The 25,783-nt window shown below is 39.0% G+C and overlaps 1 pseudogene; it reads left to right on the plus strand.

The window, feature by feature from the left end:
• Positions 1-13,224: 13,224 nt before the first annotated feature.
• On the plus strand, positions 13,225-13,321 carry LOC138737828 (U6 spliceosomal RNA; annotated as a pseudogene).
• Positions 13,322-25,783: the final 12,462 nt, after the last annotated feature.

Raw genomic sequence — 25,783 nt, forward strand, 5'->3', positions numbered from 1 at the left:
TAGAAACCCAAGATTAGAAACCCAAGAGAATATGGTGCAAAACTGAATTAACACTTTCAACGTGTTCACTTTCCGTGGAAATAAATAGAGAGCAATGTGGAATGGGTTGCAAAGAGGTCAGAAAGGTTGGATACAATGGAGAGTAATGTAGAGGATGGTGCAACAAAGCGTAATGGAGGGCAAGCTGAAGTCGGCAGGCATTGAAGCCATCAGTTCATTTTATTTCACAGGTCGATTGCCCCATGAATTTCTCCCAAACATATCCCTTTGATGAAGACCTTTTCCATTTTATTTTGCTAATACAAGTTAAAGAACTAATCAGGCTGCAGTGTACAAATTGCTCCCAGATTTATTGAAGCTTTGGACTATTAAGAATAGACTACACCATTTTTAGCTTTGATTGTCTGTCAGACAACCACAGTAGCAGTCTCAGTTGTTCAAATCCAATCGTATTTTGTCTCAGAATGTTGGGTAAGTCATTCTTCCCGCACTATGAAGTCTAACCACATCAAATAACAATTTAGCCTTTATATGATTTTGTCTGATTCAAATCATTTTGTATCAGTTAGATGTACTTCATCCACACTGTATTTTTTAATTAAAAACAGTCTCTCTCTTTTACACACACACACACACACACACACACACACACACACACACACACACACACACACACACACACACACACACACACACACACACACACACACACACACACACACACACACACACACACAAAATTTGATCTTGTCATTTTTAAATCCCATAATTTGTTCTTCATGATCTCTCCCTTTCTCTCTTCATCCCACCCCTGCCTGCCCTCTCATGTCTTTGATTTTTTGGCTACTTTGTTACTTCTTTCTTGGTGTTTGTGTGTGTATGTGGGCACATGTGTCAGAGAGAAAGAGACAGAGACATGTGAGGGTGTGTGTATGTGAGTGAGAGAGAGGCATGTGTGCTTCAGTTCTCCATCATCACTAGCCCACAATCTTTTGAAAATTGTTCTCCTCAAAGCCATTGTTCCCAGCTAAGATGCTCCACTCCTGTCCCCAGTGGTTTTCACACTATTGTGCTAAACTGTTCCGCTGGCTTCAGTGTAAAGCAATACCTTAAGGGCATAGGTTTATTGGAAAATGATAAACACTGAGATTGACACTCACTCAAGAAGAAGGTATGAAAATCATCAAAACAAAGGACAAGAAGGATGTCTTACCCATTATTCAGATCAGGGTTCAAAGCCACACATTGCTGCAGGGCAAATAGTTATGAACTGTGTGGCAGTAAATCTGAGGAAAAGTATTGGAGTTTACCATATTTCCACAGTCTTGTATTTCTGGATGCCATTTAACAGTAAGATGATTTAGAAAACTTATAATTTTTTTCCTTAATTCAATCTGATTATTTGTAATTTTGAAACTCAAAGTACAAAGATCAGTCCTCTGCAATTTACTGTTTCTTAAAGGAAGAATTTATGTTGTAATTTTTGAAAACTCTTTGCTACTGTCATAATAATGTTTCCATTAAGGGCGGCATAATATTAAACATTGTGCCGGTTCTTTGGTGAAATTTAGGCATTTTACATTAAGCCATCTGAAGTCAAAAAGATAAAGAAATGATTGGTTGAACAATCAGAGAACGTTCCAACATAAAAAAAAATCGAATGCAACTTTAGCAGCGGAAGGTTAAAAAAAAAATGCCATGACTAAAAGGACTATTATTTTTTGCCCTGTTGGTTGTATTAACCCAGAGAAAAGATGTGCACTGATCTGTTAATGCAGTTAGGGCGCAGAGTTATTATGAGTTACACAGTAAGCCAGGGACACTCTTTCAGTACAGTTAATTAGAATATGGACAATTTTTTCACCATTTGGCACCCAGAAGGACAAAGGCAGAAGGTTCATTGGAACATGTTCTCTCAAAGAAGTGCATCATACTGAATGGAATTTTTTAAAAACTGTTTCTTTATTGTTAGTGATTCAAAACCTTAGAACTCTACTCTTTGTTATTGTGGATTGCTGTGATGTGGTGATGAAGTTATAGGATCAATATCAGACCTCGGGATAAGATATATGAGCTTGAATGCCAATGTGGCACGTGCAATTATATACACCTAATATGGTATAAAAATTAATCAGGTCCTCTATGATCCTACCCAGACTAACGCATGTTATCAGGTCTTCCATGATCCTACCCAGGTTTAAGGTTAATCAGGTCCTCCATGATCCTACCCAGGTTTAAGGTTAATCAGGTCCTCCATGATCCTACCCAGACTAGCGCATGTTATCAGGTCCTCCATGATCCTACCCAGGTTTAAGGTTAATCAGGTCTTCCATGATCCTACCCAGATTTCAGGTTAATCGGGTCTTTCATGATCCTACCCAGGTTTAAGGTTAATCAGGTCTTTCATGATCCTACCCAGGTTTAAGGTTAATCAGGTCTTTCATGATCCTATCCAGGTTTAAGGTTAATCAGATCTTTCATGATCCTACCCAGGTTTAAAGTTAATCAGGTCTTTCATGATCCTACCCAGGTTTAAAGTTAATCATGTCTTCCATGATCCTATCCAGGTTTAAAGTTAATCAGGTCTTCCATGATCCTACCCAGGTTTAAGGTTAACCAGGTCCTCCATGATCCTACCCAGACTAGCGCATGTTATCAGGTCCTCCATGATCCTACCCAGACTAGCGCATGTTATCAAGTCCTCCATGATCCTACGCAGACTAGTGCATGTTATCAGGTCCTCCATGATCCTACCCAGGTTTAAGGTTAATCAGGTCTTCCATGATCCTACCCAGATTTAAAGTTAATCAGGTCTTTCATGATCCTATCCAGGTTTAAGGTTAATCAAATCTTTCATGATCCTACCCAGGTTTAAAGTTAATCAGGTCTTCCATGATCCTAGCTAGGTTTAAGGTTAATCAGGTCCTCTATGATCCTACCCAGACTAGCGCATGTTATTGACTCTAAGCAGCTTCCTGAGTTTAGGGATAATCAGAGATGGACAATATATATATTTTTTTTTTATTTACCACATGGTAGAAGCCAATTCTAGCCATTTAAGCCCAAATTCACCCAAATTAACACAATCCTGTACGTTTTGGAGGGAGGGAGGAAACCGGAAAAAACTACGCAGACAGGGGGAGAATGAACAAACTCCCTACGGAGAGGGTGGATTTTGAACCCGGGTTGCTGGTGTTGTAATAGGGTCACGCCAACTTCTACGTTAACCGTACCACCCAAGATACACCAACATTACTAGAAACTCCTGCTCTCTCAGTATGGCATGCTTAAAAAATATTTCAGGGGTGCTTTTACATAATGGATCATTGTCATTCAGCAAGGTAGAACATCAACGCTTTTCCCAGGACTATTAAAGACAGACAATAATGTTTTGTACAGACGTTCACTTTCATAAGAACCCAAAGAAGTGCACGAAGAGAAAGCCACTCCCCAAGTCTTCTGTGGAAAATAAAACAAACGCTTGGAAATGCTCAGCATGGCAGGCAGCAACCAAGAGGGGGGAAATTAATACTTTTTTTCATACTAATGAAAACAAAAGTAGATAACAAATGGAAGAATTCAAAAGGGTATTGCTGAATTGATCATCTTTATGAAGAAGGTGTTGGAGGAGTTATTGGTGGGAGTTGCTGACCTGGAATGGTCTTTTTGGAGTTCACCTACAACTGTCTGCATGTACAATTCCAATTGCTCATTACCAAAAAAAACAAATCATTAAAAGGGATCTTTAACATTCAACCTTTTTGTTTGTTCAAGGAAAGATTCTCTCGAGATGCAGGACTTGCTCGTAAAGTGGAAAAGATACAAAACACATACTGGGCTTGCAGCTTAAAACTTGCTCATGAGTGGGCATTCAAGTTCCATAAAGTCTCCAATTGTGAATGACCTTTCAAGAGCAAGATGCTGTAACTTTTTTTTTGCAGTACCTCCCATACAAGGGAAGCAGACACAGCAGATCATCGCATCACAAGTCACACCACATTTACTGATATTCTAACTCTGCTATTGCAAACCCCCCAGAACTCAATACTACCATGTGAATACCTTCAACCCAAGGACTGATGAGATTCACGTAAGAGTTTTACCATTAATTAAAAATTGGTATTCAGTGGTGACCTTGCCAATGACATTCACGTCTTATCAATGAGTAGAAATAAGAGAAAAACCTCTGAACAAATAGTGAAGATGTTTTATAATATTTTGATTACATTTATCCTTGAACGATCTTCCATGTCTTCTCCTTTAAAATCTCAGGCTTTGTTAAAGGATTTGATTTTAATCTTGTTTTCTTTTTTTTCTTTGAAACTTTATTTATTAATTTTAACGTATGAAGAAAGTAAGTAATTCACATACAGAAAAAAAATAAAGTAATACAAGTACAAAATAATATAGTTAAAACAATAACAATCTCGGCATCTCCCCAACAACTAAAAACTAAGACTAGAAAAAAACTATTTTTAACCCCTAAACCCCCCCCTCCCCACCCCCATGATAAAGAGTGAAGAATTAATACTATAAGTATAATTTAAAAAAATAAAAAATATATATCTTAAAAAAGATCGATATATAAAAAAAACAAAAAAAAATTAATTAAGTATTAATTATTAATCCAAATATTTTTTATTATATAAGAATATATATGAAAAAACAAAAACAAAAAGAACTTAAATGGAAAAAAAAACAACTAATAATAAAAAAAACTAAAAAAAAAGAAAAAAGAAAACGTATATATAGAAAAAATATATAATAAAAATAAAGTTTTTTTAAAGAAAAAAAATGATTAATTCAAACTTATTTAACTTGTATATAATCAATGAATGGGGTCCCCTTTAACTCATAAAAAGACATCTTATCTTGTATAGAAAAAGATATTCTTTCCATAACCAAACAAAACTTCATCTCTGAATACCACCTATCTAAAGACAATACATTTCTATTCTTCCAAGTAATCGCTATACATTTCTTGGCCACTGCCAGCGCTAAGTAAATAAAAGAGATCTGGTAATTATCTAATTCTAAATCAATCAATGGTTGCATCTTCCCTAATAAAAATATATCAGGGTCTAATACAATATGAAGATTATATAGATTATTAAATCAGGTTTCTGGCACTTTTTTACATGCTGTTTGGTTGTGTGATCGGTTACAACAATTTTGGAAAGGTATTCAATCTGTATTTAATCTTGTTTTCCACCCTCTGAAATGTTGGAATGTTACCAACCACATCTGTGTATTTCTTGTGTGACTTCTCTTTGGGTCGTCTGCATGTTCCAAATTGGAGACTCTCCCACTCTGTATCAATGGGTTACCAAGAGCTGATGTCTGTCCTCAACCTCTAATGATCTATGACCCTTACATCTTTCTGAAGGACTTTGAGAGCAACTGGAAATGGAATTCTCTTGTTTCAGCCAAGCCTTAGATTTAAGCCAAAACCATGTCTTTCTCTACTGTCAGACAGACAGGTTAAAAAAAACATGATCAGCACTGCTGATGTAATAAAATAGAAAGCAGACTTTAATATCTAAGTTCTGACGATGCTGGTAAACCAGCCCTAAGATGGCCGCGGTTGTACTTTTGTAACATCCGAACGGAATGGCGACCGGCCTTATTTGTGTTCACTGCTTGTTCTTTGAAGTCTGGTGTTTGTAGCACTGCTGTTCATTTGAAATTGGGAAGTTGTACATTGCTGTGATCTGGAGGAACGGGTTCGGGTTTAAATAATTAATGCTCTAAATTGGATAATCTATGTAAAAAGATGGCAATGCTGGTGTATTTTGCCTGGCTGTCGATGTTTAGATAGTAACCAATTTATTCCTAATTGTATGTTCAGTGCTTTGGATCAACGTGCGTTGTGTTAAATGCTCTTCTTTTCTTTGGCTTGGCTTCGCGGACGAAGATTTATGGAGGGGGTAAAAAGTCCACGTCAGCTGCAGGCTCGTTTGTGGCTCACAAGTCCGATGCGGGACAGGCAGACACGATTGCAGCGGTTGCAAGGGAAAATTGGTTGGTTGGGGTTGGGTGTTGGGTTTTTCCTCCTTTGCCTATATAAATAAACTACCATTACTACAACAAAAGAAGGTTTGATTGTGAAGAACGTTTCCCTTTTTCTCACACAGAACTTGAAGCCTACTTTATTTTGTCCAAGAATTTTATACGCAACTGAGTAGGGATTATTTGATTCTTTTCAGAGTATTATCCTGATCAGGTTCTCTTAACTTTCTCCCTTATTTCATTTCATTGAGGAACAGAGATTCTCAAGGACTAGTCAGAAAGAAACCTTCAAAATGTGTAATGTGCCTAAAGAGTGGTTACCCTTCCTCCTCACCTTCCCAGTTTTAGCTGGATAATTTAAACAGTGAGATTCCTTCAATTAATTTGTTTTCAAAGAAAGAGAATCTTCACAGGAAAGTACAGTTGAAATTAGAAGGATCTGATTTCATCATAACACATTTATTGCTCAAGGTCTTGTCTTCTTTCTCCAAAAGGTCAGTATGTGTAGTTCATTCAGTTATTGGCAAGTGGCTATGAATTCCTCCTTTGTATACAAATAATTAACAAAAAATACTGTCCATTTTGATCCAATAATTAATATCTGCAATTGTCTAAACTTATCAAACTCTAGAATTTTGTTCTTATTTATTCACTGAATGTGGTCACTGAATGTGGATGACATTAGCAACGAACAGCATTTATTGTCTACTGCTTGTTCCCAAACAGAAGAGAAAATTAAGAGCCAACCGACTACATTGGTCAGCCTGCATTCACACAAAGGCTAATCAGGGTGGAGACAAGCAAATGTCCTTCCTCGGGAGCACAGAATGAAAATGTCCATTCTTTGCAATAAATTGATGCAGTCTTCTAGTTTTTAGATAATATCAGCATTGCACCTGCTCTTTATTGGCAGCACCCATCAGGAGATGAGAGAATGACCTAAGATGCTTAAAAATAATTTGCAGCACTTAAAGGGGAAGTATGCTATGTCTGCAACTTATGGTGATAGTTTTGGAAATAGTGAATCTGGGGGCTGTGGTACTTTGAGGAATGGCTGTACATCCAAAAGCGTGAGCACCAAGGTTTCCTGATAAAATGGGATGGAAAGATGAAGGGATTGTGATTCCACAGTCTAACACGATGTGAATCAGTCTGAGGAACGATTCACCATTCCTATTTAAAGGGATTATGGGCCAGTTACATCTTGGTTGTTGGTTTATTTTCCGAACTGTTGGTAGCATTGTACGTGTGGTCAAAGTTTGTTTCAATTGGTGCAGATGTATCACTCTCTTTCAAGATGTGTTTTATCAAGTTATTTCTAGAACTCAGTCTTGCTTGAAATTTGCCTTTAATGTCAATGTTAGAGATCAACTCATCTCTATGATGCCCTAATCTGGATTAATACCTATATGTCCATTGGCACTATGTGTATGTTTTTTTTTTAAACTTTAAATGCCCAAGATCAGTAACCTGAGAAATTTCAACCTTAAAATCCTCTAAAATCTCACTTTCAGACAAAAATAAGACAAACCTAAAGCTGGTACATATTTCAGGTTTGGCCCTTTCCACATCACACAGGGAATTGTACAAGGTCATTTTGATATTTATAAATATTTCTACCATTAGATCATCGACAAGTCACATGAATTTATCTATCCTGCCAAACTGTCACATCTAATAGTGTTGGGATTTATAAATTAATTTGTACTATGTGTTCTTTCCAGAAAAAGAATTGAACCTGATTTGGGGCTGAGCTCACATTTTTACAATTGACATAAAAGACAGGGTTCTTGATTACCATTTTCAACGATATAACAAATAATGAGCACATTCTCCCTCTTGTGATATTATGGTTAACTGGTTAAGTGATTTACACTAACTTTTTCCATAAATCTGTTAATTAAACCATACACTTTCAAGTATTTTCCACATTTAGAATTGAGGTGTGATTCAAATATTTAAGCATCAGTACATGATTCAACACAGATTTAAACATTAAAATGTGAGTCATTTTTATACATTTATAAGTCATGGCTGTACACAATAGAATGTGATGTATGGTTTTACACCAAGTGTGATCAATTGTTTTATATATCAAGGCATGACTTCACCACTCGTGATGCACATTAGGACATGATGCATGGTTTTGCATGTATTTTAGTTAATCAAGCTCAAATGGTTCAGTGGCTATTGGAAGAATTAAAGTGGCCTATTTGCAATTTAGTTATTTTACAAGTTACACCAGCCCTGATGCATTTTTGAGTTGCTTTTGTAATACTTCTGACAAAATTTAATTGATTAATTGAGGTATTTCTGTTGCTCTATTTAGTGACTACATCACAAGCTAATTGTCATCTAATGTAAAAAAAAAATTAATATAAACAATCCTTATAGATGAAACAACTTTGTAATTCTGAACTAGTTAATGTCTTTATCGGCAATTCATTTTATTCTAATTCGCTGATTTAGTATACATACATCAGCTGATAATGCACAGTATGGTTGCAACATTCAGAGATCATGGGTTAAAATATGCACCACAGAAAATAACATGTATGTGTGAAATCTGGAATTGGATCAGAGTTGGATCTGAAACTGCTCAGTTTTTGATGCTTGGCCAACCTATTCATCAAAGGGTTATCGGGAGCTGAGAGAGTAAAGGTTTCTACCCGATGACAGGTTTATGCTCCATGTCCTATTAAAATACAATTATCAACAGTACTTATACACCCTTGGCTCATGGTGAACAATTCTGCTTGGATTGTCATTGTTACAAACTTATACATTTAGTATGACCCTACTGAGATCCCACTTACTTCCCAATGTTTAAGTTAGATGATGGATACTAATTGTTTGATCAAGAATTAAGAAAGGTGCATTTCTGGCATTCTCTTTTTGCCCCTTGATTGAGCGGCTATTTCAGAGGATATTTAAGATCCAACCACAATGCTGAGATCTGGTGGCACAACCAGGTTGGCTCCAGTAATGATGGCAGATTTTGCTTCCTGAAGGATGTTAGTGAACCAGTTGAGTTTTATGACAATCCAGTAGCTATGTTTAAAATTCCAGAATACAAATGGAGCTTAAATTGTGGGATTTGAGCTCAAATTTTAGGATTGTTTGCTGGGTCATTCTACAAATTCCCCATCTATTTTGGTTTTACTTTTGAGATATGAGTGATGCTGATAAGGCCAGATTTGTTACCATCTCTAGATACCTGGAAGAGGACTGTGCTCGATGATTTACAGGTACTCTACTATTCTAAGCCTCAGAGAGGTTATGGCAGCTTTGCAATGGCCCTCCACTAAATATGACATGAAAGTCCCATACTGGCAAATGGTTTTTCTAGCAGCTGGAAAAGAACTATGCAGACATGTGGAGAATGTATAAACTCCTTACAGAGGCGGTTTCGAACTCGGGTCGCTGGTGCTGCAACAGCAATGCGCTAACTCTACGCTAATGTTGCTGCCCCTACGCTAACCTTGCCATCCAGTTCCATGTGCCTACTTTTTAAAAAAGTATTTTCCTTCTAAGAAATAATTTAAAAAAAACTTTTTTAGTGAATAAATCGAAGTAGGGGTTTTCTTTTTATACTGTCTGGAATGTCATGTTTTTTGACTATCTCACAATCCTGGAAAAATCTTGAACAGAGAATGCACTTCGTTTCACAGTCTGCATCAACCACAAGTATGCTATTTTCACACTATTCCTACCCTAATACATTTTATTCTCCCATTGCCATTAACTCCCTCCAGATTCTGCCATTCATCTACCATCCGGCAGACTAAAGGCACTTTTCTGTAATACTGCACTGATTTTATTACATGACAATAAAAGAATCTTGGATCTTGAAAACTAGGGGCAACCTACAATGGTCACTTAAATGACCCACCTGCATGTCTCTGGGATGTCGGAAGAAGTTGGAGCACCCAGAGGAAACCCATGCCATCAAAGGGAGAATGTGAAAACTCTGCACGGACAGCCCCATCGGTTAGGTTTGAACACAGACTGCTAGAGATGTGAAGCAGCATTTCTAACATCTGTACCATGATGGTTGCCTGATTTCAATATCAATGGAGTCTTCCCTTAGCATCCTCAGATTCCAAAGTAAATGATCCTATCTTATTCATTCTTCTGTTGTGTTTAACATATTCTTGTCCTGAGTATATCCCAATAAATATCCTCTTCAATACAACCACATCTTTCATGTCATCTGATGACCAGAATTTTATTGATTTTTTTATTTTTATTTTAATATAGAGGTACATTGTGGTAACACCACATGGTAACAAGCCCTTCTGGCCCATGAACCCATGTCACCCAAATACATCAATTAACCTACACCCATTTTTGGAGGATAAAGCACTCGAAAGAAAACCATGCAGACACAGGATGAACATACAAACTCCTTGTAGGCTGTGCCATATTTAAACCCGAGTCACTGATTCTGTGATAATGTTGCGCTAACTGTCCTGTCCTAACTATATGCCATTTGAACAATTTCAGCATATTCCCCTTGTTTATTTGTTTTATTCATTGAATAATAAATGAAAGCATTCCCTATGCCTTTTTAACTTATTCTTACCTTTCCTGCTATCTTTAAGAATCTAAGTTCTTTGACTTTGTTTTGTATCTTCTAATGTTACACTGTTTTGGTTGAAAACCTATTAACCTAAGAATGAAGCAGGGTGGGTTTCCTCAGAATTTCATTTCGGATTACAAACCAAAAATGCAAAAAAATTGGCACCAAGTCCCTCAAACCTACCTTACCATTCAATATGATCATCGCTGACCAATGTTGGTCTCTTCTATGTAAGGTCCCTAAAACCTTCAATTTCCCAATCTTTCAAATATTTATCCATCTCCATCTTAAAAATATATTATAACCTGGCCTTCTCAGGGACAGAGAATTCCAGAGATAAGTGTGAAGTGATGCATTTTGGAAGGACAAAGATGAAGGCTGAGTGCAGGGTTAATGGCCAGATACTTAACAGTATGGAAGAACAGAGGGACCTTGGAGTCCAAATCTATACATCTCTCAAGGCTGTCATGCAGGTTGATAGGGTAGTTAAAAAGGCCTATGGGATGCTGGGCTTCATTAGTCAGGGGATTAAGTTCAAGAGTTGAGAGGTAAAATCACTTGTGAGACCACACTTAAAATATTGTGTTCATTTCTGGTCACCTCATCGTAGGAAGGATGTGGAAGCTATGGAGAGGGTGCAGAGGAGATTTACCAGGATGTTGCTTGGATTGGAAAATAAGTCTTATGAGGCAAGGTTAGCAGAGCTGGGACGTTTCTCTATGGAGTGAAGAAGGATGAGAGGTGACTTGATAGAGGTCGTCTAGATTCTGAGAAACATAGATAAGGTAGACAGCCAGCACCTTTTTCCGAGGGCGATAGTAGAAAACACCAGAGAACATCTGTACAAAGTGAAGGGAGGAAAGCTTATGGAGATATCAGGGGTATTTTTTTTACACACAGACAGTTGTTAGTGCCTGAATGTGAAGGCTGAAACATTAGGGACTCTTACACAGGCATATGGATGAAAGAAAAATAGAGGGCTACGAGGTAGCAAGGGCTTGGTCATTTTTGATAGAAATATAGAGGCCACAAAACATTGAGGGCCAAAGGGCCTCTACTGTTCTATAATGTTCTATGTTCCCTCTAATACCCTCTTACATAGGATTTAGTATCTTTGAATAAGGTCACCTTCATTCATAAAATAAATGCCCTCCCAAACTGTCTAGCCTCTCTTGATAGCACAATCTTCTCATTTTATGAATTAGCAGGGTGATCCTGCCTTGTACTACCTCTAATACTATGATATCCTATAGGTTTAACTCGAGGGGCACATTGCACAAACTTAAGGTTTATCACATTGAATTTAGAAAGTTAAAAGGGAAATTTATGCAAGTGATTTATTCTGAGGAAAATGGTTGGATGGAATAGATATAAAAAGCTTGTGGATAAATAATGAATAAGGGAGCATGGTATTAAAATTAAAGCCAAGGTGTTTCAGCATGAAATCAGGCAGAAATTTGCTCCATAAAGCTTTGAATGCAAGGTCAATTTAAACTTTCAATGCTAGAAATGACAGCTTTTTATTAGGTAAGGGTATCAAGGGAGATGGATTGAGGATGGGAAAAAGGAGTTGAGGTGGAGATTAGCCATGATCAAATTAACTGACAGAACAAGTGCGAGGAGTTGAATGGCCAACTCTTGCCCTTTCTTCCCCGCGAAGCAGAAAGTACAATTTCTGTCAAATGACTGCTTATGTGCAAACTAATAGGAATGCACTGTGTTGAGACCATAATAAGGTGCGATTAGAAGCCATAATGGAACAAGATACTGAGAGACAGTTTTTGCTAAACGCTTTAATTAACTCCATGTCTCCTATTATTAAAACGATATTCAAAAATGTTCGGGAGTGTTTTTTTCTTTAAATGAACTGAATTAATTTTCCTAAGAGATGGTGTATTAGGCATGTAAAATCTACATCTGTGTCTGATTATTATCCCAAATATTTTTACAGTTGGTTTAAAAAATTTCAATGCCTCCAGCAGCAATTATCAGTGATACAATGAGAATTATATAGTTTGGGTAATAACATGATTTGAAATCTGACAAATAATATATTGGGATGGAAATCATTTGGAAAAACGAAGCAAGGTATAGCTTGAGTGTCAGGATTGATGAGCTTAATGGATTATGTGGGCTGGAAGGTATTATGCCCTCGACATATTCAGCCTCCAAATTTTACAGTGTCATTACCTGCTTCTAATCATCCAATGACACTTTTTGGAAGGGTTTCCAACTGCAAAGTACCAATTTCAGGGTCACTTAAGTGGATTTCTACGGGACACTACATTTTTGGAGGTGTCACCCTTCAGAAGAGTTCTTAAATGGAGTTCTCACCCTCCCTTCCAGCTGAGTGTAAAATATCCCAAGAGAACTCAGGCCATCCACAGGTGATGAATGTCTGACTCATGGACACCTGTAAATGAGACCAAGCTTCCGTGTACAACTAGTTTCCTCTCTCTCTCTACTCACTGGAATTGTCAGTCTGATGTGCTATTGATGCCATCCATTGCAATGCAGTGGGATGGATGGTCACCATAGCAGCGATATCATGTATTTGGGCAAAATCAACTTTCGAACGTCTGTAAAAATGGGATGCATTCTTTACCTGGCGCAGCCTGAATTGTTAAAAAGAGGTGCTCGCTTCGGCAGCACATATACTAAAATTGGAATGATGCAGAGAAGATTAGCATGGCCCCTGCATTTTTTTAAAAAAAAGAGCAAGAGAGTTCTCCTGCAGTTTAGGCAGTGGATGAGGACTGGGGCTGAAGCAAGAGAAGCCCACTTCCCTACTCGGCCATTCAATAAGAGTCACGGAGTCAGAGTTTTATAACTTAGAAACGATCCCTTTGGCCATTCAGATTTATTGTCAGAGTATACACATGGAATCACATATAACCCTGAGATTCTTTATCTGGCAGAATTTCTACTTATCGGGAATGCAAAAAAAAAACTACTCAAGAATAGATATGTATACAAAAGAGAGAAATTAAACAAGAAGGAAGTGCAAACAAACTATGAAACACAGAAAATAAATATTGAATAATAAATGATGTACAAATAAAATCTGATTGAGTCTGCTGTTTAAGAGCCTGATGATGGAGGGGTAGCAGATGTTCCTGCACCTGGTGGTGTGAGACTTGTGACTGATAGTAGCAGTGAGAACTGAGCCAGTGCTGGGTGGTGTGGATCCTTGATGATTGCTGCTGCTCTTTGACGGCAGTGTTCCATGTAGATGTTCTCGATGGTAGGGAGGGCTTTACCCATGATGTCCTGGGCTGTGTCCAATACCTTTTGTAGGGCTTTAAGTTCAGGGGTATTGGTATTTCCATACAAGACTGTGATGCAGTTGGTCAGGATATATTCCACCACTCGTCTACAGAAATTTGCTAGGACTCTCAAGAAATTTTCTCACTCTCTCCACCCCTGATCCCCTAATAGATCACTGAATCGTACACCTCTGATTTTCCAACAATCAACACCTTGGTTTTGGTGACATTGAGTGTGAGGTTGTAGTTGGTGCACCATTTGGCCAAGTTTTCAATCTCCCTCCAGTATGCTGACCCATCACCCCACGAGCCAACTACCATGACTAATGTTACGCTCATCAGCCTGAAGTTCTCTGGCTTGACTTTGCAGTCCTTCTTAAATAAAGACACAACATCAGACACCTTCCAATTTTCTGGTACCTTACTCATGGCTAAAGATGATCCAAATATCTCTGCCTAGGGCCCCCGCATCTTCTTCCCCAGCTTCCCTTAATGTACTTGGATGCACCTGAGGAGGCTTGGGGGATTATGTTCTCTAAGACCTCCAGTACCTTTTTTTTATAATAAGCTCCAAGACTACAGCACGGTAACAAACCCTTTGGCCCATGAGCCCATTCTACCCAAATATCACCATTAACTTACAATCCTGTACATTTTTGGAGGATGGGAGGAAACTGGAGAACCTAGAAGATATAGGAAGAACATACAAACTCATTACAAACAATGCTGAATTGGAACCCGTGCCATTGGTGCTGTAACAGCACTGTGCTAATCGCTACTCTGAACTTTCCACCTTTTTCTAATCTTTTCAGTGATTTTCCATGCATTTCCATTGTAAATACCGATAGGAAATATTCATTCAAGATTTTTTCCATTTCCTGTGGCTTCATTCATAGACACCAACATTGATCCTTAAGCTCTTGATGTAGAATCTGCACCTTGTTCATCATAACCACCTTATTTGCCTTCCTGCTTTCCCTCTTAATTGAACTCCTGCATTTCTTATAGTAAAGGATGTTACTTGAATCCAAGACGTCATGTGGAGCATGGAGCAAACACTGGGATATTGGGCATCCACAGAAGCACAGGATATCCGAGAGAAAATCATGGCTGGAGAAACATGAGAACTGCAGACGCTGGACTTTTGAGTGAACAGAGAGAGGTTGAAGGGACTCAACAGTTCAGGCAGCAGCTAATTATTTTGTCATTATCGTTCATTCCAAGCAGTTTTCTGCGCACAAACTTTGAGCTTCATGCAATTTAGCCTCAAACAATTTTTTTTTACATATAGACTTACAAGTTTAACTTTCAATTGTGTCAAATTTTATCAGTAATATCAATTCTCTGAAGGGGTACCAGGTATCAGAACTGGGACGCAAAAGAGTGGCAAGGGTGCACAAGGATTCCTGATCGAGCCCAATGGTGTCACTAGGGTTAGTGTCACCAGGGCAGTGACTCATAGAGTCACCCCCCCCCCCCGCCCCAATGGACATCCTCCTGTACCAGACCACACAGAATCCTTAATTTGTTTTGTACTGATGTTACTCAGGAATCATAATTCCCATACATCACTGAATGTAATGGCAATAGAAGTGAGATAAACAGCGAGCAAAATTAAAATTACACTTTTAAATTATAATATCATACTAGTTCATTCTGAAAAAAGTTATTGATTGTAGGTTCACAAATACTAATTACCACAATATTTCAACTAAAACACCAGAAAATTTGACAAAAGCAGTGACTATAAAAACACCAGCAGCAATGAAAACAACAGCGTGAGCTTGTCGCGCGTGTAGACGAAACTGCGTGATTCGAAGCATCATTGCAACTGGGTAATAATGACAACTCTGACTGGAGCGCATTAGAAGGTTCAAAAAGTAAATGAGCATAGAATTTTAGCCTTGTCGGTATATTGATACATGTGAGCTGGGTTTACAATAAAAAATGGTTTTGTTGTTATAACTAAATACATGGATATTTTTATAAAAAATAATAAATATCTGCTGAAGCACTGCATAAAAATTTTACAGACAGACATTTTGGTGTCACCCCTTCTGATGGCGTCACCCGATATGTCCCTAGCGATGCCAGAGATCGAGTCAGAGGCTTGAATCTGGAGCTGGGGTTTGGACAGAAGGCTATGGGGTTGAAGAAACGCTTGAGGCAAATCCATGGATACTCAGTGAATCTGGGAGACTCTTTTGCTCTCTGTTTCTGATTACTAGGGGTGTTGATAGCAAATCTTTGCCTTCCTTACGGTAGACTAAAGGAAATTTTGTGTAATATACCATTTTCTGTTTTATTACATGACAATAAACTAATGTTGAATCTTAAATTTTGAAATTTTGCGCACCCATCCGCTAACAACAGTCCACACTGCTTTTGAGGGCTGCTCTTATCCCACTGTTAGTTTTATGCTCCACTTAAAATTTATGAAACTTTTTGTTTTTCCTTCTTATTCTCCTGCTGTGTCTTGTTGAGCTTGATTTTACAATTCACCATCTGGATGGCATACTTTCACATGAAACCCCTGCATATTTGCAATCACTAAAAAAGTTATTGCTGCACTCCAACTTACCACAGAAATACTGGAGGAACTCAGCTGGTCTCGCAGCGTTTATAGGAGGTAGTTATATTACCAACATTTTGGGCCTGAGCCCTTCCTCCAGCATTTCTGTACTTTGACTACAATCACAGCAACTCCAAATTACCACCCAAGGAAATTTGTAGCGCACCTTCAGTGAATTACTTCCTTTTGGTCCCCGTGGGGCCACTTACATAGTAAATGGAACATTTTACAGATAAAGGAATGGAGCTTGAGAGGTTCAGGGGTGGGGTGGAATTTTCTCTGGTGGAATGGCTTTAGGACATGTAAAAGAGATCATTGCTAGCAATACAGGACATAGGGATTGAGGAAAGGTGTGGGAGTCTGGGAAGGACAGCAAAACCCCTGTTATCTGGAACTCAAGCAAACAGCAGGCCCAAACAACCGACAAAAAAAAGCAGAAAATAAATTGGTAAAAATATGCAAAATTTAAAAATTGGCGCACCTCACTGCTAGTTCATCAATCCACACAACACACAGTCTCAAACCACCGGCAAATTCACTTATCCGGCATCCACCAATCCTACTGGTGCAGATTTGATGGGCTAAAAGATCTCTATGTGCTATCATACAACTTAAATGTTGCAATTAGCTGATACATTCTTCACACTGATAGAAGTCAAGTTCTTGGGAATCACCTATTTAAAAATCCTACATTCTTGCAACTTCATTAGTAAAGATTAACAAAGAACATTTTTTTTCCCTTTGGTTGAAGTTGAAAGACTCAAAGATCAATGCAACCACACAACCATATGGAGTAATAAACAATTTCTGATTTTGAACACAAAACCATTATAAAAGTGAGTCAGATAAATTCAATAAAGCTAGTCTTCTCTAGTTCATTGCAAATGTTAAATTTTCTATACTTTGTAATTGGCAATCAGTGGATTTGGCTAAGCAATTTGATAAAATAATTAGTAGTGCAATCGTAGACAATAGAAACTCTGAGCTTTAAAAAAACCGTTATTCTGAGCTTTAAAAAAACCTCTGTCGCATCACATCACAGTCCAACGCTTTGCTAATAGTTACAAGGTCTTGGACTTTTCTGCAAATGTCAGTACAAATTTTCTCTGTGCAGCTCACCATATGAAATAGCGATTCAACAGATCCTCATATGGAACCTCTCTCCTCTTTTTGCATGAGCACATTTTACAAAATAGAATACACTAATTGAACTGTAAAATGAAATTAGCTGCAGCAGTTGCCCAACACCCTCTCTCTGGCTGCGATTAAACAACTTAGATTCTGCATCATTGCATGTCTGGGTGCTGCATCATTCACGCTGAATTATCTTAAAGTATGAAAAGATTGAAGGTCAGCTTTATCATTCAGGGTGGATCAGCTTTACATCTAAAATAAATGCAGGAATTCCTGCAACACACCAGGTCAGCCAGCATCTGCGGAGAGTTAAAGTTTCCAGGTGACAACCTTCCATCGGGAAAAGATGATGTAAAACAGTTTTCAAGATGCAAGGAAGTGGGTGACAGATGGAAGAGAGAATGAATGGGAAGGTTTGTGAGAGGGTGGAGGCCAGCCAAGTGCTGGTGGCTCAAGGAGAGGCTGGTGAATAGGAAAAGATGTGGCTGTGAAATGAGATGGAAGTGGTAGAAAATGAGAGGGACACGTTCTGAAATATGAAAAGTGCTGACTTTATTTAATTACACAGCATGTAATTAAGGTCTGGAATGCACTGTTGGAGTAACAGTAAAGGCAAGTTTCAAAAGGGATCTGGTTAATTATCATACAGGAAAGGAGCCGCAGGATATACAGGTAGTCCCCGATATGCAGCCGAAGTGACTTCTGGCCTTCCGGACATATGACCACAATTTTTATGTGAATATAAAATTTATGCTTTTACAGATCCATTCTTAACATCGGGTGCGGTGCCATCCTCGTCTGCCCAAGTGTGTTCGGTGCAGGAACCATGGCTACGTTTTGGCTTGGGGAAATTCACGAGCAGGAGCTCGGACCTCGGGTTCTACAATTGTAAATGTCTGGGTAGTCGGGGACTGGCGGAGGGGAGGTGTCCGGAATGGCGGATACCGTGAATTTCTGACACGTCCATTTCGAGATGTGACCAGACAGTCAGAAAGGAACTCGGTCATAAGTTGAGGACTATTAAGCAAGGGCGGGGAAGTGGGGTAAATTGGAGCTCACTGATAGAGAAGTAAAACACACAGGTCTCCAGACATCGTGGTTGAAATAAAAACACAATGCTGGAGAAACTCAGCAGGTCAAACAGTGTACTTTATTACCTCTTGCCTGTGGAACAGTGCTCCTCCCCCACCATTTTGTTCATGCACCTGTCCACATTTTGTCTATGCATGAAGGGCTCAAGTCCAAACTATGGGTTATGTACCTTAATCTTTTCTACACTGTTTGCCCTAATGAGTTTCTTCACCATTGTGTTTTCACTCTGTAGTAGAGCTGAAAAACCTTCTTTTGTGCTGTATCCACCCTGATTTTCAGCGATGCAGAGAGATTCAAGGCTGATGATTTAATCCACAGACGGAGAGCCGTGACATGCCAAATTGGAAGATGATTCTGTTCCCCTAGGATCCCTTGAAAGGGTAGCACAGTTAGTGAAGTGGTTAGTGCAACCCTATTATACCGCCAGTGATCCAGTTTTAAATCTGGTGCTGTCTGTAAGGAGTTTTTATGTTCTCCCCATGTCTGTGTGGATTTCCTCTGAGCGCTTCAGTTACCTCCTGCCTTTCAATACGTATAGGGGTTGTAGGTTAATTGGGTAGCATGGACTTGTAAGCCAAAAGGGCCTGTTACTGTGCTGTATGTCTAAATTTAATTTAAATTTTGGAAACAATGTAGGAGGTGGCCAAAGGGAGGGGTAGGAATAGGAGTGGAATGGGGAGTGAGTGACAGGCATCTGAAAGCACAGTCATGTTCTCTCACTCAATGTGGTTTGTGAAAGCACGTACCTGGAGCTGTCCAAGGCCAGCACCATGATATTATGGAATCTTCTTGAATGTTGGAGCAGGCTTGATGGGCCAGAAGGTCTATCCCTGCTCCTATTTCTTTTTAATTGCTGGAAGTACACCATAGGGCAGGCAGCATCCGTAGAGAGTGAAATAGAGTTCAGATTTCAGGCCAAAGGATTGGTCAGTCATCAACTTGAAATTTTAACTCTGTTTCTGCATTCTCCGACTTTATGACTCGAATATAATAATCATGCAGTATTTGATTAAATTTATCGTCTACAAATTTCAAAAAAGCTACAATGGGAGCACTTCAAATGGTGTTGCATTTGGATAATCCATGATCAAAGCCGAGTAAAATATCTTGGAACACTTCACAGGAATGTTCTCAAACAAAACTTTGAATCACTGGGATGGTGGCTGTGAAATAAGATGCCCAGCCCGACAGGACCAGATGAGTGTGGGGAATGAAGAGAAAAGGGAGCTGTGAAGCCAAAAGGTTTTGTAATAAATTTCACAGTTTAGAGCAAGTGGAAGATGAAGTGATGCAGCGTTCTTGGGGAAAAAAAGAACAAGGACCATGGAGAAAATTTGAGACAGAGAGATTAGAATTATAAATGGGTAAATTATACAAGATTAAATCTATGGATAGGCCAGGCCACTGTGGATCAGTGGATTAATGAATATTTAAACACCATACTGTTTTTTGTGAATCCCTGCTGAGGAAGCATAGATCCAAGGAATAGTTTCTATGGCTCAGTGAATTATTTAAGGGGTTAAATCATACAACCCAACACAGCAAAGGTCAAAGACTATACATTCACAGGATGCCTTGTTAGTATTTGTACACACCTTGGTTGGAGAAATATCAATCTGTTGTTTAATCAAAACTATACTTTATACATAATAAATTATTTACAAAGAAGAAAACCGTTCAGTCTTTTTACACCAATAATGTCAGATATATCTATGCATTCTCATCAATGTTCATTGTTAATTTTTTTTTTGAAATACACTGTTGCCACCACTGCCACCCGTTGTCATTTCTCCCCACTTCTGTTGGCTGAGGGACTTCCCCTTGGTCTCAGCCCCTCTGTTCCCGGTAATGGGAGCAATCGAGACTGTGGTCTCTCCTTACAGCGCTCTCATGTTGGCTACTCCAAGCCTCAGTGCGTCCCTCAGCACGTACTCCTGCAGCCTGGAATGTACCAGTTGGCAGCATCCCCACACCATCGTCTCAGTATCCTGAAAGACCAACAAATTTTGGGTAGACCAAAGTGCCTCTTTCACCAAGTTGATGGTCTTACAGCAGTTCTGGATGTCTGTCTCCTAATGTGTCCCCAGGAACAGACCGTGGATCAGAGCGTCCTCACTCATGCTGATGCTGGTATGAACCGTGATGAGGACCCTTGCATCCTTCTCCACACACTCTGCAAATCTGCATTCAGGTTAATGCAACCTGATATCATGAAAATAGGCCTGTCGAATTTAGGTGGGGTATTGGTCCCTTAAAATTCTAAGTGTATGTGTCTCTTTATAGGTACAAACACAAAATTTGTTTTTCTTTATTTGTAAAAGACCATAATAAGGTGCCTCTAGGTCAGTGCTACTATCAAGAGAAGAAAGAGAAGCAAAAGTTAATCAGAATATTCGAGTGATCCACGGTGCCCGCCGACTCCTTCGATGCTCTGCTCCCACAACCTCCTTAGCTGCATTGTCTCCTGTCCAGTCCAGCAGTGAACCCAAGCTCAAGGCATCTAAATCATCCCCTCTTGGCCCCCGTTCTGAACGGTTTTGATGTAATTAAGCAACAGTCAGCTCTGATGCCCTGCTCACCATTGGCACCCTCATGAATCCTGGTCCTGATACCTGATTCCCACAAGCCCGTGGCCTGGCACCTCTGCTGAGAGGTAATAATTGTCTTCCTTTGTTTTCTCTCTTTGACTAGCAGACACTGCTTTGACTAGTCCCTGCTCTTATGTAATTCCAAGATGAAGGCCTATTACTGTACCCTGGTTGGTACAGAAAGTCAATAAAAGTCAGCACTTTCCATACACTTTCAGTCGAATAGAAGAAATTATAGACAATATCTAAAGTGCATAAAATTTCAGAAGTGTGTGAAACACAGAAGTCTGCAGGAGAACCTTAAAGAAGGGCGCAGGCCTGAAATGCCAGTATTATATCTTTACCTCCTATGGATGCGGCGACTCCAACTGAGTTCCTCCAGCTTTCTGTGCGCTTTATTAGAATTGTGAAAGAACCCAGAAGAGGTCAACCAGCAACTAACCTCAAAATGGTTGATGGTCACTGGTGGTGATGAGGGTGGGGCTCAGTTGGTGACGCAAATCGTTTCTTCCCTGCTTCCTCACATCATGTTCAGGTCTTTTGCGGTGTTGCTTGGAGTGCGGCAACTTGACAGCCCTGGCTTTACGTGCCATTACATTCTTCCAGGGAGCATCTCGTTTCTTTCTTTCACCATTCTGGTCACCAGTGCATGGTGTAAAAGATCTGCGTAATCTCCAGGTACAATTTTGCCACCCTAAAGGGTCACATGGCACCCAAAATATTGCCTTTTTTTTTCGCTCATGAACTTTCCAAGATGGAAAGAATCATTTGTACCATTAGGCATAAGACAATAGGAGCAGAAGTAGGCCATTGAGCCTGCCCTGCCATTCAATCATGAGCTGATCCATTTTCCCACTCAGCCTCACTGCCCGGCCTTTTCCCTGTAACCTTTGATACCCCAGCTAATCAAGCATTTATCAATCTCCTCTTCAAATGCACCCAATGACCTGGCCTCCACAACTGTTCCTAGCAACAACTTCCACAGATTTACCACCCCCTTGCTGAAGAAATTCCTCTGTATCTCTGTTCTCAGCAGACACCCTTCAATCCTGAAGTTGTGCCCTCTTGCCCTCGACTTTCCCACTGTGGGAAATGACCTTTCTACATCTACTCTGTTCACACCTTTCAACATTCAAAATGCTTCAAAGATATTCCCCCCTCATTCTCCTAAATTCCAACAACTACAGCCCAAGAGCTGTCAAACGCTTCTCGTATGATAATCTTTTCCCAGAATCATGACGGTGAACCTCCTTTGAACCCTTTCCAACGTCAGCTCATGTTTTCTTAAATGAGGAGTCCAAAATTGCTCACAATATTCCAAGTGAGGTCCCACCAGTGCATATGAACCAGTTATCCAAATGGATGGACTCTCCAACTTGTTCCCTATACCCTACAACTTTTCTTCTTCTTCCCAATAGTCATTCTATTTTCTTTTGGGAGTCACAATCAAATCGGTGACTGACACCTTGTGAGGTTGAATATCCCATGTTGTAATAAATTGCTGTTTGAATATAATTATCTTCCCTGGTTCTTCCACTAATCCCCTCAAACATGATAATTTCCCCTGCTATCCATAGAATTTATTCCTACTAATGCAGTGCGTTAATTTTTTATGATTTTGATCTGAATATTAATTGGTATTCATTCAGTTAAACAACACGGAAGCAGGCCTTTTGGCACATCAGATCACTGCCAATCCACACACTTGTTATACATGGATCTCACTTTATTCTCATCAACTACTTTGAGATTCTGCCACTCACCTTCATGTCGGAGTCCAATTAACCTATATATTTAGGTGAAGACTGGAGAACCCTCTGATTTGGGCTTGGGAATTGTTTATCCAATTGGACACACTCTCCTAATTTTCACCCACGGTTTTCTGACAATTTTTGAAGAACTTGCAAACTCCGCAAAGAGAGTACCTGAGGCTATGATTAAACTCAGACCACTTGAACTATGTGTTAACAGAACTCACTGAGCCAGTGCATTACCAAATGGTGAAGCAAAAGTTTAGTTTTAATTTTCTTTGTTTGAACTCAACAACCTTATTTATTTTCTGATGGTGACTTTCATTCACATAGATGTTAAAAGCTATTTAAATTATTTCCATTGGTTTTTCTCAGTGAAATGAATGTGTTATGCTTCACTGATTTCAATGATCTTTTTGCATTTTTATTGGAGGATACTGATGTCTTTCACATGAAGGAACTGATCATTTCTCACTTATTTTTCCTGTTTCTGTGCTAAGGTAATCAAAGTTGTTGCTTTTTTAAAAAAAGTTTAGTATTCATTAGGTTCTGCTCTCATTGAGCTTCATTGCTTTAGTGACTGGAGAGTTACCCATTTTGTATATGATGATGGATGTAGCTGTATTCATTGAGAATCACATAAACACAGGCACATTGTCGTGGAATCGCACGTGGGAGTGTTGTTTATCAACTAAAAACTGGCTGTGTCTAACCTGATTTATATGTCAATCTTTACTGCCATATAATGAGATATATGTAAAAGTAGCAGCAATATGTATAAAGGAGCAAATACTCAAGAGTTAGTACTGACAGTTATTCAATCACAGGGCTCAGATTATATTCATAAAGTGTTCAATCTTTGCCGGTATAATTTATGACATCATCAGAGCCCCTTGACTGAACTTCAGCAGTAACTCACTCCCAGGTATTTATTGCTGGCCAGTAATCATATTTTTCATTGACTGACCTTGGATGAATATCTGTATTCTTTACTTGTTTCGTGGCAGATGCTTGTCACATAGTAGTGAAATATATAAATACTATTTGCAGTAAAATGGGAAAAAAATGATTTTCTCGATCATTTGGGGGATTTACAGGATTGGAAAGATCTACTTATAAACAGTTCCACTTTGAAATGAATCATTCACAAATCGGTTCTGGATACTGCCATGGCTAATATTAACAGATGAGAATGCAGAGAGACTCTGAGGAAAATACAGAGATAAGTAGTGCCGATGACTGGAAATTAGACTGGTGGGTGGGGTACAAGACTAGACTTACCTTTGGGCTTGTCTAACCAAATTAGCAGATTTTTCTGTGGGGCCAAGCTTAAAATGATGGGAAAAAGGGGGAGGGGACAGTAAAAGAAGATGCTCTTTGTAGAATAGCTATGAGCTGGAACAAATTACTTGTAATGATGCTGAGACAAAGTCAATCAAGAAGAAATAAAATTAGGACAGGCATGGTGCTGTGTCATATACTTCTTCAAGAACAGAACATAATCCCAAGATATTTGAGAATGAAAACCATGAGATGGGTAGTTAGAGAATTGGCAAAAATAATCTCCTTAAAGGCAGACATCAATGAGACTGAAGTCTATAAATTCTTGTAATAATTTGGTCATGAGAAGCAACTAAATCAGATTTATTATCACATACAATCCTGAGATTCCTTTTCCTGCGGGTGAGGTGGAATTATCATTTTGGCAGTGCAAAAAAAATCCTGACTCAACATACACATGTAAATAAACTAACTGCAATACAGAGAGAGAGAGAGAGAAAAAAAAAGTGCAAAAGTTACAGTCCTTAACTGAGGCCCTGATTGAGTTTGTTGTTGAAAAGTCTGATGGTGGAGGGGTAGCAACTGTTCCTGAACCTGCTGGTGTGAGTCTTGTGAAATTTATAACTCTTTCCTGATGGTAGCAGTGAGAACAAATTGTTCACTGAATGATGCAGATCCTTGATGATTGTTTCCGCAGCATTTGTTCATCGAGTACTTACGTTTTGCTTTTATCGATCTCTCTAACGATGACTGGAGCTTCTCCTCCCCTTTTTTGAACACAAGGTTCTGGTCTTATGACCCACGGTTCAGTCATTATTGTTTGCTGCTCAAGGCTACGTTGAAAACTGAACACGAGGAGCAATAAGCCATTGGCTTTATTAACATCTATTGTTCACTTTAAAGAGCATTCTCCAAAAGTGTGCATGTAAAGGAAGAGATACTTTTTATATTCTGTCACCACTAGCCCTCTACATCCGAGGGAGGTAGTTTGAAGTGCACTTAATGTTCTAATGAATGCTCCCACAAACAACTTTTCTAGATAATCAGTGTTAACCAGCAGACAGAAACGATAATTTTGGAGCAAGGAAAAAATAGATACGTAAAAAAGAATAGGAAATCATTCATGCAAAAGTATTTTAATAGAATTGTGGCAGAAGTAATATTGAAGAGCTAAGTCAAACTGATGTCATTGAAGAGTTTCTAAACAGTGATCATGACGAAGTCAGAAAATGCCAGGGTTATCAGAATGGCTCTTCAGATCATTTCAAATGTAATCCTGAGACAGATTAAGAATTCATCACTTAGTGTAGCTTGGTTGAAGAGGCAGTCATCCTGTCCCTGGGTAGGTGGCAGTTGTTATAGCTCATTTCTCGCATGGCCTCAAAATACTGAAGGAGCATGGCACGCTTAATTTACCGTGCAGAGTAGAGTTTGCTTGTGATGCAATGGAGAGTTACTACATCTGGAAGGGAGAGGGTTTGGGTGTTTTTTTTAAAGGAAGGAAACCA

The sequence above is a fragment of the Narcine bancroftii genome, chromosome 6, assembly GCF_036971445.1.
Source record: "Narcine bancroftii isolate sNarBan1 chromosome 6, sNarBan1.hap1, whole genome shotgun sequence".
NCBI classification, from domain to species: Eukaryota; Metazoa; Chordata; class Chondrichthyes; order Torpediniformes; family Narcinidae; genus Narcine; species Narcine bancroftii.